At 55.7% G+C, this 18,104-nt stretch overlaps 1 long non-coding RNA gene across 3 annotated transcripts; it reads right to left on the bottom strand.

The window, feature by feature from the left end:
• Positions 1-10,958: 10,958 nt before the first annotated feature.
• On the bottom strand, positions 10,959-17,929 carry LOC111096194. 3 transcript variants are annotated; one of them, XR_005360536.1, is made up of 5 exons: positions 17,802-17,929; positions 16,840-17,218; positions 15,941-16,222; positions 14,822-15,435; positions 10,959-14,441 (listed from the first exon to the last, which is right to left on the bottom strand). It is a non-coding gene; the product is annotated as an uncharacterized LOC111096194 (long non-coding RNA). The 3 variants fall into 3 exon arrangements; XR_005360537.1 differs by having other exon boundaries at positions 11,573-11,622; XR_005360535.1 differs by having other exon boundaries at positions 10,959-15,435.
• Positions 17,930-18,104: the final 175 nt, after the last annotated feature.

The following is an 18,104-nucleotide window of genomic DNA, read 5'->3' as shown; positions in this document are numbered from 1 at the left end:
CACTTTCCCCCTTAAGCCCGAGCTCCATGTGGTTCAAATTCATTGTCACTTAACTCATCATTTGAGGCCCCGAGCCACACCCCTACCCCCCCAACCCCCCCACCAAGCAAGACAAAAACACGGCCTCTGGCACAAGGGCGAGGTGGGCGTGAGGGGTTGCAACAAGCAGGCTGGCTGCCTTGACCTTAGCTGGCCCCCGGCTCCTTCCATCTGGGCCTCGGCCTCCTCCCAGCTAAGAAGAAGAGGCCGGCCGCTGTGCAAGCCCCGCTGGGGCTTGGGGTCACTGGCTCTCTCCCCTCCACTCCCCTCTTCCCCACTGCTGGAAATGGGAAGCTGATGCGCCCCGAAGCTCCGTGCACAGGAATGCCCAGAGGTCACCCCGTGGCAGTGTCACGGGGGACAGGTCCGGCACACCTGCCTTCTCCTCTCTGCTTTTCCCAACGTCCTTGGTGGGCCCGCACCTGACGTTCGTCAGCTCAGGGCTTGTTGGGGTTGGCGAGGGCAGAGTCTGAGTGGATGGGCAGGGCTGAGGGCTGGGGAGCCACCAGAAGGCATTTGAGTCTTTACCAAACACGGGGACGATGGCCTCTACTTTTATGAGTGGTGCCGGCCCGTGGCTTCCCGAGCTGGGTGGCCACAGCTGTGGGTGCATTCGATGACGGACCCACTTGCCCCCTGTTCTCTCTGGGTGCCCGTGTCTCCCCCTCGACCTCTCCAGGGCACGGAGGGGCTAAGCCAACCCTGCATCCCCAATGCTCGGCCCCAGGGCTTGGCACAGGCCCCAAGGGCTGCAAATACTTGTCGAATGAATGAATGTATTTCTCAAATCACATCAAAGTGCTATTTTCATTATCTCCGGGCCAGATTAATCCAGGGCTGCAGCTCTCCAGATAAATATTGACAATCTGGCTCTTGCATACCCCACAGGCAGGGGCAGAGCTCTCTCTGATGTAGGCAGGAAGGAAAGCCCCGATGCCTAGAGAGAGGTGACCCGGGGCTCGGCTCATGCCCACATCGGGGATGCTCAGGACCCCTTCTGCTCTGCCGACCCCTCTGCTGGGCCGCCCTGCCAGCTTTGGTCTCTGGTCACCAGACCGAGGGGGCAGAGGGTGGAGCTGCAGGAGTGCGCTTTCCTGGGCAGGGTCGGGCAGTTCCTGAAACTGCGGAGATGTTTGGGTGCAAACATTTCCCTGCATTGTCCGGCTTCAGGAGGCAGCCAAGAGTCTGGGCAGGAGGCCGGGAGGCTGCCGCAGGACTCTCTCCCCTCCGCCCCAGAGAGGACCCCTCCAGGCACACGGGTGGGGCCTGGGAGGTTGGTCCCAGGCCTCGGAGGATGCAGAGGAACTGGCACCAGATAGGATGGGGAGCCCAGCTGGGCAGGAGGGTAGCGAGATAGAGACTTGAACTGGTCTTTGGTTCAAGTCCAGCCGAAGGATGCCATTGGCCTGCTCCAGGGGATGCTGGGAGTTGCGTGTCATTGTCATGCTGGCTGGGCACTCCAGCCGACCCAAGCCTCTATTCTATTAGCAGCAGCTCCTCCAACCCCCCTTCTCAGCTAGGCTTGCCCTTCTTTTGAGGCTTCTGCTCAATGACACCTTTTCTGGGGACAATGGCTCTAGACTTGGGGTCTCCTGGAGGTTGAGGGAAGGACATCCATGCCGATCCCTCATGGGTCTCCAGAGTCTCCTGCTCTCTCTGCCACGGGGCCTCTGAACAAGACACTCCCCGACTTCTGCTTTTCCTCCCTGGAACTCCAGAAGGAAGCTTGTGGTGGGGAGGCTATGTCACCTTGCACTTTGGATGTGTATCCCAGGTGATGTTCCATGGAACATTGTTTGGGGAGAGAAAAAAAAGATTCTGGATCCAAGAAACTAGGGAAACACTGAACTTGACAGGACTTATCAGAGCCTTTAATTATTAACGGGACTTTGTGGGGCACCTGAGTGGCTCAGTCGGTTAAGCATCCAACTCTTGATTTTGGCTCAGGGCGTGATCTCAGGGTCATGGGATCAAGCCCCGAGTCGGGCTCTGTGTTCAGCAGGGAGTCTGCGTGGGATTCTCTCTCTTTCTCCCTCTGCCCCACCTTCACCCCCACTTGTGCTCTCTCTCTCTCTCAAATAAATAGATACATCTTTTAAAAAATTATTAACAGGGACTTGATCCCCTAAGAAGAGGCCCTGGTACAGTGTCTCCCAGGCTTATTTGATACTGATACCATTTTTCCTAATAGACTCTTTTCCAGGACAAGTGGGACATACTCTGGGCCATGTGTGTTTAGAGGACACCTTATGGACTTGAAACTTCAGGACACCCAGCAGAGATGGTGGCTGTGGGTGAAGATACTTCTCTTTTTATGTCAAGTGGGAAATTATCCTTGTAGTGTTGGATGAAGGTGGCCACAGGAGGTTGGCCAAGCTAGTGCAGAGATCTGGCCACAGGGTTTGTCCTCTCTTCCTTGGCACTGAAGGGAGATGAGCTGGCAGGTGGACAGAACAAGGGGATAAGGATAGGCCTTGCCCATTTCTCTAACTGACTCTGAAAATGTGAGCCACAATTAGGTCAGTTGTGGTCAAGGTTGGGCAAGACCCAGGCAGCAGGGAAAGCTGGGAGGGCTTCCCTCAGAAAGCTGGTGTGAAGTTCTAGAAAGAGCGGTCCCAGCTTCAGGAGAGATCTGAGTGCATGACCAGATTTTGAGATGAGTTAACAAGACTGGTACCACTGCTGGGTTCTCATCCAGCAGATCCCTGCCCTTTCCTCACAGCTGGAGTCCCCGCACCCCACTCTGGGGGACTGGTCTGACTTCAATTAGGGAATTTCTGAAGGAACTGAGTTCAATCAATGCTCAGGTAGTGGGCATTTGATCTGATGTCCCAGTTCTCCCCCCCCCCACTTTTTTTTTTAAGATTTATTTATTTATTTATGATAGAGAGAGAAAGAGAGGCAGAGATACAGGAGGAGGGAGAAGCAGGCTCCATGCCGGGAGCCTGACGCAGGACTTGATCCTGGGACTCCAGGATCGTGCCCTGGGCCAAAGGCAGGCACCAAACCGCTGAGCCACCCAGGGATCCCCCTTTTTTCCCCTTTTTTTTTAAAAAAATTATTTATTCATGAAAGACACACACACACACACACACACACACACACACACAGGCAGAGACATAGGCAGAGGGAGAAGCAGGCTCCATGCCGGGAGCCTGATGCGGGACTAGATCCCAGGACCCTGGGATCATGCCCTGAGCCAACGGCAAACACTCAACCACTGAGCCACCCAGGTGCCCCTGATGTCACAGTTCTGATAACGGAGGCTCAGCTTTGCTCCTGGGGCCCCTGTTGTCTGTCTGCTGCTGGACGTCCCCAACCCTGCCCGGTTCCCAAGTCCCAGATTCCTGTGGCTACATCCCACTGACCTGCTGGACCCCATCTTCCTGTCGACTCTGGCTCGTCGTCCGCTTTGAGTCTGCCTGGGCCCCAGGCCTGACACGCTGGATGGGCTCCTTGCAGGTGACATTGTCTGAGAGCCTGTTCCACCTCCGAGGGAGTCCAGCTGGTCAGTCCTCCGCTGTCCCAGGCTGTAGCTCTCAACTGTCCCTGAGGCTTGGACGCCAGACAGGAACCATTCTACTCCAGCTTCTGCTCAGGTCTCTTGAAAGTCATCCACTCCATGTTCATTCAATTACCTATTCTTTCCATCAACATTTGTGGAGTTGACCTTGGTCACACCCTAAGTCAGTGGTCCTTAAACTTGAGCATGCATGGGAAAGCCCCTGCAAGGGCTGATTTAGTAGGTCTGGGGTGAAGCCTGCTAATTCGCATTTCTACCCAGTTTCCGGGTGATGTCGATGCTATTAGTCTGGGGACCACACTTTGATGGGTTAGGTCTAAGCTATTATCAGCTACTAATGTGCACATATGGACCAGCTTCTCAGGCCATTGAAACCAGAAGCTTCCTCCCACGGGGAGGTCTGGACAAAGTAAGGCTATGGAAGGCCACGGACCTCAGTGGGGAGAGGTGACATGTGCCAAGAGATAGACAAAGGCCCGGAGCTGGTTGGGAGCACGGAGGACAAATTTGTCCTCTTCCTAGCCTGGGCCAGGCCCCCGGAGGTCAGGGTCTGGGACAGGAGGGAGGCAGGCGGGTGTGGGGAAGGCTGGGGCCACGCGGAGCAGAGGCTGGGATTCGGCGGCGAGCCCAGTGCACCTGACCCTTGGGGCTGGGAACAATTGCTGTGCCGGTGCTGCCTGGCCTGCTGCCCCAGCACATCTCTGTTTTCCTTCCCGGCTCCGATGTCCCGGAGCTCTCCTTGCTCGCTCCCTCTCCGGCAAGCCCATCCTGTCCGCTGGCCCCCAGACAGCACATTCCTTCGTGCTGATTTCTTCTCTGCGGCTGCAGGCGCACGTTCTCACAGTGAGGCGGAAGGGAGGCCGCGGCCTGGGGTGATGCAGAAGGGGGCTCAGGCAGGCCTCCTCTGGGTCTGGCGCTGCGTTGAGGCCAAAGGGCATCGGGGGGAGGAAGGAGCACCCCTCAGGCTGGGGGTTCCCCAGTACCTAGCCATCCCCGAGAACTTAGACTGCTTCCCCCCTCCACCCCCCGGACTCTGCATCTCCTGCTGTTAGGCAGGGCCCAGAGATTGCAGGTTCCCACACTGCTAGGCTCTGAACCCCTGAGCCTGAGCCTCATGCATGGCCGAGCCTGTTGTATCCTTTGCGGAGCATGGCTCTGGGCACGCTCTGCTCCTCGTGAAGGAGGGCTCGATTCCATAGTGGAATGGTCCCTCCTGGAGCAGGACCTCCCCGTGGCAAGTGGCTCAGGCCACCATTCCTGAAAGACCTGTATGGACGTATGGGTCCAGTGTTCTGTCCAGGACAGGCCTGTCTGACCCTACTTTGATCCCACCAGGGTCACCTTGCACTGAGGCAGGCAGGCTGTGCTACACTCCCTTCCCCCTTGACTTGTTAAACCTGCGGCCGGGATATGGTGCTGGCCAGTGTGACCCAATATTGTAGTGGCCTGTACTGTCTCCCCCTTCCTCATACCTGGGGGGGCCCAGCATTCAGAGGAGTGTGCTGCCCTCCCTGACAGCAGAGGAGTTGGGGCTTATATCCTGGTGTCCTTGGAGCCTTCCCTGGGAAGGGGCTTGCCTTGGGGTCAGGTTGAAGGTTCAATCTGGGGTTGGGATTAGAAGTAGGGCTTAATCTGGGATTGGGATTAGGGTCAGAGTGGGCTCCACAGTCAGCCCGTATTTGCGGCTGGAGTTCAGTCTAGTGGTGAAGTTAGGTTTCAATTTGGATTCAGGCTCATTCTGGGGTTGTGGTTGGTTTTAGCCTAGGGTGGGTGTTGGGGTCACACTGGGTTGGGGGTCAAATTTCAGACTAAGTGCCCAGTGTGTATGAGGATGAGACCCTTGTGTTGCTGATTAAGGTGGGTTTGTGTCAAAGGTGATCCCTGTCCCTGACCCCTACCCGCACAACTAGCTGGTCCTTGACCCCTTGAAGGCTCTTAAGCAGCCCAGAGGCCGAATGAGGGCTGGGCTGGGTGAGTGGTGAGGGCACTTCAGCAAATGTGTCTTGATGCCTGTGCTGGACCTGGGGACATGGGATGTACCAGTTAGCCCCTTGGCTCTCTCCGGGCCTCAGTTTTCCTGTCTGAGAAAGACAGGAATTGGGGAGTTGGGGAGTTGGGTTGTTCTGCAGAAGCTTTGAGCTAGCAGCTTGAGCAGGTGTGTCAAGAGGATTGGCGGGGTGGGTGCATGGGCAGTCCAAGTCCTCTGCAGGAGCTCTGGCTGGATAGGCAGGGGGAGGAGGCAGGCAGGACAGACCTTCCTGGGAACCCACTGGATAGTAGCCAAGGAGGCATCTACTGTCTCTTAGTCCCTGATGGTGCCACCTCTGTCACCAAACAGCTCCTTCCCTGGTGCAGAGCCTTCCAGACCACAAGTGTGGCTTTAATGTTAGGGCTCAGGCATGGAGCCGGGCAAGGGGTCCAGATTCTGGCCCTGGACTCCAGATGTCCCCGGCCCCTGGCCAGTACCTGGCACCTGCCCCGCTCTTCAGCAGGGCCCCCAAATGACCACAACAAGGGTTTTGCATGCAGGAGTGCAGGTCAGAAGAACCAGGGGCCACGCTTGGCCATGCTTGGCCTCTGTCCTTCTCTCCCTCTCTCAGCTTAGCCCCCTAATTTGGCCTCCTCCTGTCAAAGCCGCAGACACAAAAGAGAAGCCCCAATTGACGTCAGGCGAAGCGCCCACAGGGCCTCTGTCTCTCCCAGAAATTTGGCTCTGGTGCCCAGTGTCGGATATCTGTGGTTTTTAAAAGGTGAAAACGGCCCACAGCCCTGCTTCTGTGTCTCCACCAAAACCTGGCAAGGCGGGGGGTTTGGACGGAAGGTGGGCTCTGGGGTCCCAGTCCTAGTCTGGAGATGGACTGGACTGCTGAGCCCCCAACTCACTGAAGTCTCCCCACAACCCCCCCCACACTTTCTTGCAAGCCCCAGAATCCTGTGCTTTCCCACTGTCCCTTGTACCGCCCCCCACCTGCCACCCCCATCTCTTCTGCCCCTTCTCCTTCCTCCCATCTCTGTCCCGGTCTTCCAGGTCCTTCTCATGCCACTGTTCACTGCCCAGTCCCCCTAGGGCTTCATGGCTTGTGGGTCTCTGGGTGCTCCCTCCCCGATGAGGCTCAATCTTCCTAGTCTCCAGGCAACCCCCCCACCCCCGCCCAGCCCCAAGCGTGGCACACAGTAGGTGCCCAGTGAGCCTTTGCTGGGTCAGGAGGGATGAATTCCTCCTTGAATCTCCATCTTCTCTCATGCTCTGCCCCACTTTGATGTGGACATGTGAACCACTGGTTTCTGGGAACCACTCTGCATCGCAAGCAGTGGCCACTGGGAGGAGCCTGCAGAGCCAGATGTCGGTTGTGTCTTCGGTCAGCATGACCTGGTCCAGCAGAGGACTGTGATGGCCAGGTTCCCTGAGGGTCAGCATACCGTCATCAGGCCCACCCTGCCTCTCCAGGCCGCCCCAGGGGGACCAGAGCCACTCTCTCGTCCTCCTTCTCCGTCTCTGCATGCTATCTCATGGCCACTGCTGGGCCGTACAGACGACTCCCTCCCTAAGCCAGTGTCCCCCACGCCATGGCGAATGTGACCATGACGCTGCCTTACTCAGTGTCCTCCATTTCCTGTCATTTATGGAATGGGATCCAAGCCGCTGACACCAGCTACCCACGCTCATCCTTTCCATATCTCCTGTCCATCAGCTCCTGCCGGCGCCGGTCATATCTCTGAGGCTTTATAGGGCTCCTCCCCGGGGCCTAAGCTAAACTGGGAGCAACCTGCCTTGCTCTCCTGGGCACCCTGCTACAACTTGAGGTCTCCTAAGTGCTTGGTGGTCAGTATCTGAGCAGCCCTGGACTAGCCCTCAGAGACCTGCACCATGAGTGTCTGACCCGGAAAGTCACTGTGGGATGTGGCGGGAGCCTGCCTCATTTGCCCCCATTGCACCAATGAGACTACTGAGGCCTGTACAGCAGAAGGGACAGCTCACCCCAAAGGCTTCTGATTCTTCTTTGCGATTTTCCTTTCATTGACCTATTGCTATCTCTACCAAGGATCACCTTGGTGGGCTTCACAGAGGACTGGACTGTTGGGGAGAACACCTCTTCCAGGAAGCCATCAGGATTTCTCCCTACTCCCCAGCTCTCTGAGCCATGGATGCTGAGGGCTGTCTGGCTGTCTTGACATCAGCTGCCTGGCATGGTACCTGTGAACACCATCATCAGAATCTTACCTCTACCTCTGGTGCCCTCTGACCTTGGGCAAGCCCTTGTCTTTTTTTTAGCTCCAGTTTATCTATTTATAGAACGAATGCATGAAACTTGTTGAATTCTGGGGCCCTGTGGTGGGATGGGGGTTTGTTCAGGGAGGCTGAGGCCAGGGTTTTGGTGGCCTCCTGCTGCCTGCACTGGGTGTGGTTGAAAGGACTCATATGTGGGAGGCAGAAGTCCTGGGTGAGAATCTCCACCGGTTTCTTAGTAACTGTGTGGCCTCAAGCAAATTCCACTCCGGCCCCCAGTTTCCTACAAAACGGGGAAAACTGCCAGGCCTGGCTTCCTTCAGAGGTTATTAAATGAGACTGTGGCTTTGAAGGTGTTTGCTCAGTGGGATGGCACAGCACAGGTGGATGTGCGGCTCGGTGGCCCACAGTGCTCCACACAGGGCCCGGCTGTGGCGCCCCGCCGAGGGAACGTGGCAGGTGTCTGGACGCTGCGTCCCCAGGCGACTTGTACGGGCAGCATTCCCAGCAGCTCATGCTACGTTCCCAGCCGGTCCCACTGGCGGGCCGGCCTCCCCGTGGGTGGGAGGGGTGGGGTGGGGGGGCCCACCTGGCACTGGCCCAGCCTGGCTGGCCTCCCACCCATGTTTTGTTCGCAGTTTGGAATGTCCTGGGACGCGGAGCTCGGCTCCCCGGGGAGACACTGGTGCCATCCCCTTGATCTCATCGCTGGACAGGTTTCTTCTTCATTCCAGCTTGGGACTCGGCAGGCTCCCAGCCCCGGCTGCTGCCAGTCCCCATCCGTCTGTGTCTGTCCCAGCCCTGGCAGCCAGGAGCCATGCAGCTGGGAGCTGGGGGCTTCCCGGGGGGCGGGGGCTCTCCCAGTCCATCCTGCAGTGGGGCCCTGGGCATGCCTCCGAACCCACTCTGCCTTTCCAGCTGTCTCTCTTCACCAACTCCTTTCTTTGGCTGGTGACCCCCTGATACTGAGGTCCTGAAGTCTGTTTGGAATGATGTTCTCAGGACCTAAGGGGCTGGGGAGGGGGCAGAACGTGCCAACTGCCCTGATTTCTGTTCCCCTTAGTGGGACAGACTGTGCCCTGCTAAGTGTGGGGGAGTAGGGGTCAGAGACGTGGAGACGTGTGTGTGTGTGTGTGTGTGTGTCCACACAGGAGGCTTTCTTTAGCTCCCAGTAGTAAGTACCCCTAAGCTTGATTCATGGCAGGGAGAGGTTGCAGGGAAAGGCTGGGGGAGTCGGGGTCTAGTTAAAGAAGGAGCCCATTCTTGCCTGGTCAGTGTGCACCTCTGGGGTGGTGGGACACTGTATCCTGAGTTGATCCCACACACCCAGGTTAGGTCCACCTGGCTGGAAAGTAGGGAGCTATAGCTAGTCCTGTTTTCAGAGATGTGCACAGATATGTGTGTGTGTGTGTGTGTGTGTGTGCGCGTGTGCGCATTCATATATGCCGATGAGTTACTCCTGAGCCCGAGAAGTCTCATCCTTACATAGCCAGGGTACACCCCTGGCCTCCCTAGCTTACACCTGGCTGCATTCTGGGGCCAGGAGCACCCTGGTAGTGCAAAGAGAAATCCTCTCTGGGGGGAAACAGAGGCCCGAACAGACCCCTGTGGTCTGTCCTCAGCTTGGGTTAACCCCTGCCCTGATGGAGGTCAGCACCTGCCCCAGGCTTGAGTAAACTCTCCTCTTTCCACATCACTGATGAGGAGACAAAAGAAGTCAGTCCCTCTAGCAGGCCCCCCAGCCCCCCAGGCAGCCTGGATGCAGTTATTAATATTCCCCGTGTTTATGACCCCTTGGCCCTGCTGACAGGCTCCTCTCTCTAGCCGTTGGAATTAATTTTGTGAATCAGAAAGAGGTGGCGGGGGGATGCAGCCTGTTGGAATCCAGGACAATGATATCCCCACCCGCCCCCCTGTGGCGGGTCCCACTTGCTAATTCTATAAAACAGTCACGGTGTCCAGCCCAGTCCAGGGCCGCCTGCCTGGCCCGGGCTGCCTCATACCTCTGCTATGCTCTCCCCCCGGGAGGGGGCTGGCCCTGGCCCCGATGATTCAGGCCCCCTGACACCTTGCACTGATGTCACTGGGAACTGAGGCCTCAGGCCCCAGGACTTTCTGGCTTGTCGCCTGAGCCCGCGCCTTGCACGGGGCTTGGCCCCGGCTCGTGCCTCTCGTGACCTTCCCATGGACGAGGAGGCCAGGCCAGACAGCCTCTCCCTCACACTGTCCCCTTTCTGAGAGCTGCCTGAACTGGCGCCGGGACGTCCCCGGCCTCCTCGGGTTTCGAGGACTCGTTCTAAAATTAATATGGGGGAATTCGGGGAATTTGTGAGCAAGTTCCCAGAGAACTGTGGCTGCCCCAGGGGCAAGTGTCCCTGCTTCTTCCCACCCTTCTCTGATTTTTATTTCCCTAATTTCCTAGATGGGCAGATCGCCTTTGGGCGAACGCGCTCCAGGAAGGGCAGGACAGGATACCCTGCACCCTGTATGTTAGGGAAGAGTCTTCTCCTTCCACCCCACCATGGAGAAGTTTTTTGAGAGGAGACTTTTATGCAACATATTCTCTTAAGTCATTTGAAATATGTTTGCAAATATCTTGTGAATTGTCTTTTCACTTTCTTGATAGCATCCTTTGATGCGCAAAAGTCTTTCATTTTTATGATACCCGATGGATGTTTTTTCTTTTTTCCCTTGTGCTTTTGGTGTCACATCTCAGAAACCATCGTCAAATTCCAAGGTTACAAAGATTTACCTCTTTGTTTTATTCTAAGAGTTCTACAGTGTTACCTTGATGTTTAGGTCTTTGATCTATTTTGAGTTAATTTTTGTATGTGGTGTGAGGTAGGGGGTTCTAACTTCACTCTATTGCATGTGGATACACAGTTGCCCCAGCACCATTTGTTGAAAAAAAACTATTCTTTCCCTAATAAACGTTCTTGGCACCCTTGTCAAAAGTCAATGGACCAGGGGCATGTGCGTGGCTCAGCAGATGAGCGTCTGCCTTTGGCTCAGGTCGTGATCTCAAATTCCTGGGATCGAGTCCCGCGTCGGGCTCCCTGCATGGAGCCTGCTTCTCCCTCTGCCTGTGTCTCTACCTCTCTCTGTGTGTCTCTCATGAATAAATAAAAATAAAAAAATAAATCAATGGACCACATATGTAATGGTTTATTTCTCAATTTTATTCCACTGAGTTATATCTCTATATATATCTGTCTTATGCCAGTATTACACTGCCTTGATCACTATAGCTTTGTAGTAAGTGTTAAAATCAGGCAGTGTGAGCCTTCTGATTTTGTTCTTCTCTGTCAAGATTATTTTGACTATTTGGGGCCCCCAACTATCATATGAACTATCATATGAATTTAAGATGAGTTTTCCATTTTGTAAGAAATACCATTGCGATTTTGATAGAGATTACACTGAATCTGTTTTTTGGTAGTATATTAAACAATATTCATGAATTAGACAATCCACGAACATGGCCATATTTCCACTTATTTAGATCTTCATTTTTTTTTCCCCATGATGTTGTGTAGTTTTTGGTGTAACAAGATTTGGTGTAACAAAATAAATTTGTTAAATTTATTCTGAAATATTTTGTTCTTTTTGATGCTATTGCAAATGGAATTGCTTTCTTGATTTTGTTTTTGGGTCGAGTCATTTAAAATGGGATTTTGGGGCACCTGAGTGGCTCAGTCAGTTAAGTGTCTGCCTTTGGCTCAGGTCACGATCCCGGGATCCTGGGTTTGAGCCCCATGTCAGGTTCCCTGCTCAGCGGGGAGTCTGCTTCTCCCTCTCCCTCTGCCTACTGCTTCGCCTGCTTGTGCGTGCTCTGTCAAATAAATAAAATATTTAAAAAAAAATAGGATTTAACATAAAGTATCAGTGTAGCATCTTTTATGACCCAACTTGTCAAGACCCTACTTCTGTAAAAAGCGAGATCCACTGTGACCTTGAAAGCTAGGTTAGTTGCTTTCGAGGGTCTGAACTATGACCCTTTCTCTGACCTTGGCCTCTGTTGGAGGCCTGGCCTCAAGGCAGACATTGCATCCTCATCCTAGGTCTCTTTGCCTTCAGTCTCTCTCTCTGCCCAGGCCTCCTCCCTACTGCTGAAATGATATTTTTAAATCTGATTGTGTCATTTCCCTGCTTACAGCCTCCAGTGCCTCCCCATCTTAGCCATGAGAACACTGTGAGCTCTTTGGCCTTCTGCTTAAGACCCTTCATCCTCATTAAAGACTTCCATTGCCAGTTGTGTGCTGACAGCCCTCATGGACATCATCACTGAGATGTCCCAGATGCTGCAAAGCCATTGGATTTTGGAGAAGCTCGGTGATGGCACCAGATCAGCTCTTTCCACCTACAGTGCCTCCTTCCTCCCTGCTATCCAGATGCCTCCTTCTTCCCCTTTCAACCCCCTACATTCTGTTACCAAATCCTATAAATTTTATCTCCTAAGCCCTTCTCATGTCTGTCCCCTCTTCTAAACAGGCTTTATCTAGTCACCAGAGTAATATTCTACACTATAGATGCACCCTGATTAAAATCTTTTAATGACCCGCCCCATGGCCTCCAGGGACTGGTCCTGGATATCTGCTCTGAATTCCCTAAGAGGCCCCCTGCACACACACCCCATCTCTGTGCCCATGACAGCTCTTCATCTGGGCCTGCTTGGCAAACTCCTGCTTCTTTTACCAGTCTTGCCTCCAGAGCTACCTCCTTCCCACAGCATCCCCCCCTCCCAGGTAGAATGGTCCCCTCCTTCCAACTGTCAACCATGGAACCCAGGAGGCTCCATCTGCCTCACTTCCTTGGCCAGGACCATGCTTGTTTTTTTTCCGTGCCACAGAGCCTGACACAGGTTTGGATACAGTGGCCATTGGCGAATGTTTGCTGAACACTGAGAGGGTGGTTGGGATGGTTGGGGAGGAATGTAGCCACGAAATGCTCTGGCACAGCTGGTTTGGTACCCCACAGTCATGTCATGCTTGAGTGTTGTGGTGATCTGGGGAGTGGCTGGCGGGTCTGTGGGGAGGGCCTGAGGATGGATGGCTAATGTGGCTCTAGCTAGGCCTGGGCCCTGAGAGAGGCTTTGCATATGTGTCTCCAACCCTCCGCAGCCCTCCCCTTCAGGGCTCACCTGTCAGTTACCCCTTGCCCCTGCAGCTGGGTTCGGCTCACCGCTACTTCCTCTCCTCGTCCTCACCCCTACATCTACTCTGACTTGACTGCTGCCCACTATTCCAGTGAGACCAGGGACCTCCTTATTCATCAAAGTGCAACATCCCTCCTTCTCCTCCTGGCTTCTCTCACCGCCCCCCTCCTCAGTGTCTCCCCAGGACCATACCCAGCTCTCCACAGCCCCAGCTCACAGCCTCTGCATCCTGCATGCTTCCTCATGGCTCCGCTGGGATATTCTCACTCTGATTCTCCATAGCCGTGTGCAGTAGTCTTCCCCACTTGACTGGACACTTCTCAAGGGCAGGGACTGAGAGGGCTTTCCTCACATTCCACGCTGGCCCAGGAAGAGCTCAATAAATGGTTGAAAGTGGAATTCTTTGTGAAATGGCTTACTCCCTGCTTTCCTCTCACTCAGAGATGAGTTATCATTTGCGGGACATAAGCATAGCCTCCTAAGGAGGGAATACAGATTGGACTTTTGGGGATGTTTGTATTATCACTAGGGAAGGTCCTAGGACCTTCTGGGGGTGGGGAGTGGATACGAGGGGACCCCCTGTTATTGGATCCATAATGCTTGCTGTCCAGATGAGGACACCCAGTGTCCCATGCCTCTCTCCTGTTCTGGGGTTCCCTCTCTTGCCTGGAGTCCCCATCTCTAGCCTCCTCAGCCCCCAGCACATGAGCCTGGTGCACAGCCTGGCTCAGTGCCTCCAAACACGAGGAGCAGCCCTGTGTCCCTGGAGGCAGTGTGGCTGGGAGGAAGCCACCCGCCTAGGTCTGAGCTCCGAGCTCACCGCATGGGTTCCTGTCTCCGCCCCACTGGACCTCCCGCCAGTGCCTAATCACTTCCATCTGCCCCACTGACTCACAGGGCTCCAGCTGTCAAGGTTTAAAAAATTTCCAATTTCCTCCCCACCCAGCCTTTCCAGGCTATTTCCCCAGCTTAGGCCCCCTGGTGTCACCCCCTTATACCCAGCCAGCTGCTCCTTCTCATCTTGGCCACACGGAATAGGGGAGTGGGTGGAGGAAAGGGGCTTCTGTAAGGGGCAAGAGCCCTCTTCCCCTAGGGGAGGCTTTGACAGCAGCAGAGAACAGAAGAGCGGGAAAACCAGGGTCAAAGGAGCCACTGGGACAGCATGTCCATTTTACAGATGGGGAAACTAAGGCCCCAGAGCCGGTAGCAGAGCAGGGTATAGGCCTGGGGACCCTGGTCTAGGGCTCTCCTCTGCTGCTTCCTCCGTCTGCTCTCTCTTCCTTCCATCTGTTGCTCTTCCTTTGGACCATGGGAAAGACAGCTTCGGCCTAGCCTGCCCTTCCCCAGGACCAGGGCCACTTGGTGGCCAGGAGGAGTCTCTTCATGCTCCCCATGCCCTGGTCTCTCCTCAGCTCGGTTGCTCCTCGCCTGTCCCTCAGGAGATCTCCTGAAGAAGCGTTTGTACCTAAACAGTATTTCCAGGGCCACTTGCATTCCTGGGGATCGGGTAGTCAGAAGCAAGCAGAAAGAATGGGTCTAGCTATGATGCCCTGTGACCCACAGCCACCCTGGGTTTCTGTCGCTTGGGGCCTGGGAGCCTGTCTCACCCTGGATCTTGGACAGAGTCTGAGGATGATTGCATGAACCACCCTGTCCCTCATCCCTCTTACAGCACATCCTTCATGGATGAACTGTGTGTGTTTGGGGGTGGGGGGTGGGCAGAGATCAGAAGTTTCCTCAGCCTTCAGAGGCAGATGGGCCAGGCCACAAGGGAGTGAGTAGCTCCTAGAGGCCCCCCTCTTTCTTCTCTTGCTTCTCAGGGAGAATGCCAATGCCAGGGACCCTCTCCCGGGCAGTCCCTCCCCTCCTTATTCACCTCTGTCTATTCCTTGTGACTTCTGAGATGCAGTCCTACCCCCTTGTCATCACTCGCCAGGCCAAGGGGGGCGGTGCCCATCCATTTCTGCAGCCCCGCCTTGTCCTTCTTCCTGCCACACACCTGCCTCTGGTTGGCCCCTCCACTTCCCAATGCCGGGCATCTTTATCTGGCCTCTTTCTCCTTCAAACTCAGCTTGAGGGTCATGCTTCCTCCTCCAGGCAGACAGACTTCCATGGGCTGCCGGAGCGAGCTGACGACTGTCCCGCAGGCTAGCTCACTCCTGGAGCTAATGCACAGTTGCTTGGGTCTCCATGTGTGCAGCGTCCCTGGCTCTCAGCCCATGTCCCTCTCTTCCAGAACAACTCCAGGGACAGGTCCCGGTGACTCTGCACCACAGCACCAGAGTCTAAATAAATAGGGCCTGGGGCCCGAATCCTAGCTGGCCTGGGTTGACCAGGCTTTTGTGGAGATGTCCTCAGGGAGGCCCAGGCCTTGGGCCACTCTGGCCTGGACTTCACTCACACCTTGGATGGAGAGGAACATGGTGGGCTGATCAAGCCAGGCAGGCAGGAGGCCAGGGGTGCATCCCAGGTTGGGTGTCCCCATGGGAGCTGTGTGACAGAGCCGGACAGGAGGAAGGATAATGGGGAGGAGGGGTGAGTGGGCCTGGGGTCCTTGTGGACGCATCCCCTTGAACCCCTCCTGGGAGCCCTGCTGCACTCACTGAGCCCCCTCCCCCCTCCCTGTCTCCCCCACTTTTATTAAGCTCCATCCTAAGTGCACCCCACCCCTGCTTGCTGGCTCCACGAGGCATGCTCAGCACAGCTCAGCTGGGCTGCTCCAGGTCTTGATGCTGTGGCCTCTTCCCAGGATTTGGCCTGGAGCCAGGCATTTTCTGGGGAGACCTCCGGCTGGCTCCCCCTCTATGGCATGCTGGGAATGCGGCCCTTGCACAGGCCGGCCCCCTCCGCCTTGGAAGAGGAGCTCAGTCTGGTGGACTTTTAAGGACTGAACAGTAAGCTCCATCCCTGGTCTGGCCAAGCTGTCCTCCGGATCTGGCACAGTCTCTGAGGGGCTTGGCTGGGTGCCCCGGTGGGGAGAGGTCTTGGTACTTACATCGGGAATGAAGTGGAGCTGGAAGCAAGCTGGGTCTAGCTGGGCTTCTGTCCCTTCTTTGTCCGCACTCGGGTGGTGCTGAGGGCTGAGCAGGGGCTCTGGGCCGCTGGTTCCGACTGTTCCCCCTGAGGTGAGCACCCCCGAGGTGCTTCTCAGAGGGGCCTAGAGATGATGAATGTAGCGGTGCCTTTGGGTACAGCCATCGTGTCATGGTGCCAGGCCCTTACCTGATTCGGCCCGTGTTGTTCTCCAATTACTCTGTGTTTTATTACTGCTCCTGTTCTAGAGATGAGAAAAGTCAGGCTCAGAGAGATTAGGGGTCTTGTTCGAGGTCTTGCTGATTGATGGTACAGCCAGGATTTAGACCAGTCTTGGGCTCCCAGTCTTGGGGGCTAGAAGATGAGGCAGAGGTAAGAGGAACATCTCCCCCTCCCATGATCTCTCCCATTTCACTGCAGTTTGGGGCGATTCCACAGACCCTTGGGCTGACAGGTGGCTCTTTGTGCACCTGTGCACACGGCTCCTGAGCTAACAGACTTGTGTCACCTACGTCCAGAGGCTCTGGCCGGTGTGACTGTGACACTTGGGGCCCTTGTGCCCAAACCTTGGCCCTCCCATCCCTGAGTTGCCCTGTCTTTCTCCAAGGGCTGGAGATGGCCTCCCTAGCCCCCATCCCTTCCTGGGTTTGTCATGCATCCCTGGCTCCCAGGTATGGCTTTCAGACTTCCAGACCCTCCACTGCCCAGTTCTGCCCCATGGCACTGTGGGTTCTGGCTTCCTCATCCATCCTGAGGCTCCAGAAGGGCATGGCCACTTCTGGGTCAGCCTGGGTCCCTCGTGTTGCCCTTTCCAGAGAAGCCTTGGCCAGTGCTCCACCAGAGCCTGGGGAGAGAACATACCTGTGAGGAAGCCCTGGGGACTGTTTACACCTATCCCTGGCAGAGATTCTTCTGTGGACCAGGTGAGCCCATGAGTGGGTGAGGGATCTGCCAGGATTCTTTGTTTCCTTTCCTTGGGCCTGCAGCCACATGGTCCCGGATCCCAGCTCTGGTCTGAGATGATGGTCTGAGGGGAGCAGGGCCCTGTTCTAGGACACTGGTCTCAAAGTGCATGTGGACAAGTGTGTGTGTATGTGTGTGTGTGTGTGTGTGTGCGTGCAATGCCCTGTGTGTGACTCTGACCTAACTTGAGAGGCTTGCTTTTAGGCAGACATCATCTTATTCTGAAATGATGGTCTGAGCGTGGAGGCATGGCCCTGCAGGGAGGCAGGTAGGGGACCTGGAGTGGGTATAGGGAGAGAGAGAGAGAGAGAGAGGAAGCAGCTGAGGTTCTCTGCTTCTTGACTCTATAGAAACAGGCTTCACGCTCTCAGCCAAGTCTGGGATCTGAGTGGTGGAGATGGAGTGGGCTAGGCTACCATAGGGAAGGAAGAAGGGACATGGGGGCAGGAAGGGGCTTGTGGAGGAAAATAGGGCCAGGGTGCTGAGCAGCCTCAGATGAGGAGCCTCGCTTGCCCCAGACTCCTGGCCCTTCTTCCCTCCCTGGACACGGAGCAGGTGGCAGCCTTCCTCAAATGTCCCCCCCACTCACTGTCTGGGTCCCAGACGTGGCCTCAGTTTATGGGGCGATGTTCCCTCCCTGGCCAGCTTGGCGGCCACTTCAGACATGCTCGTGCCTGGATGCCCCCTGCCTCGCTGAGGACGGAGAGCACAGTCTGCCTCCCCCTGCCCTAGCCGCCCCCGCCCTGCTAATCCCGAGCGACCGGCAAGGCCAAGAATGTCTTGCATACTCTGGCGGGCGGGCTAGCCACGAAGCCTGCTGGAGGCGCATGAATCACGGCCCCCGCCTGCCAAGTACTCACTTGGGACGTGTTTGAGGCTGGCCGTGCCCAGAGTTGATGGGGAGAAGGGAGGGATGGGGACCTGGCAGCTGGGATGGGCAGACAGAGCAATTTTGAGGGGAGAGATGTCTGCTGGACTCATCCCTGGTGGCAACACAAGAAATTATGTTATAGAATTTTAGAAGCCTGGAATCAGAGTATTGACTTCTCGGAATTCCACAGTCTGAAATGCAAGATTCACGGAATGTCACATGGCACCCCTCGGACAGCTGCTGCCAGGGTCCCGTGGTGCAGGTGGGGAAGGGGGGAGGGTCTGAGAGGAGA

Source organism: Canis lupus, chromosome 6 (genome assembly GCF_011100685.1).
Source record: "Canis lupus familiaris isolate Mischka breed German Shepherd chromosome 6, alternate assembly UU_Cfam_GSD_1.0, whole genome shotgun sequence".
In the NCBI taxonomy this organism is placed as follows: Eukaryota; Metazoa; Chordata; class Mammalia; order Carnivora; family Canidae; genus Canis; species Canis lupus.
The sequence above is the reverse complement of the archived record's forward strand: the minus strand, read 5'-3'. Positions and strand labels throughout refer to the sequence as shown.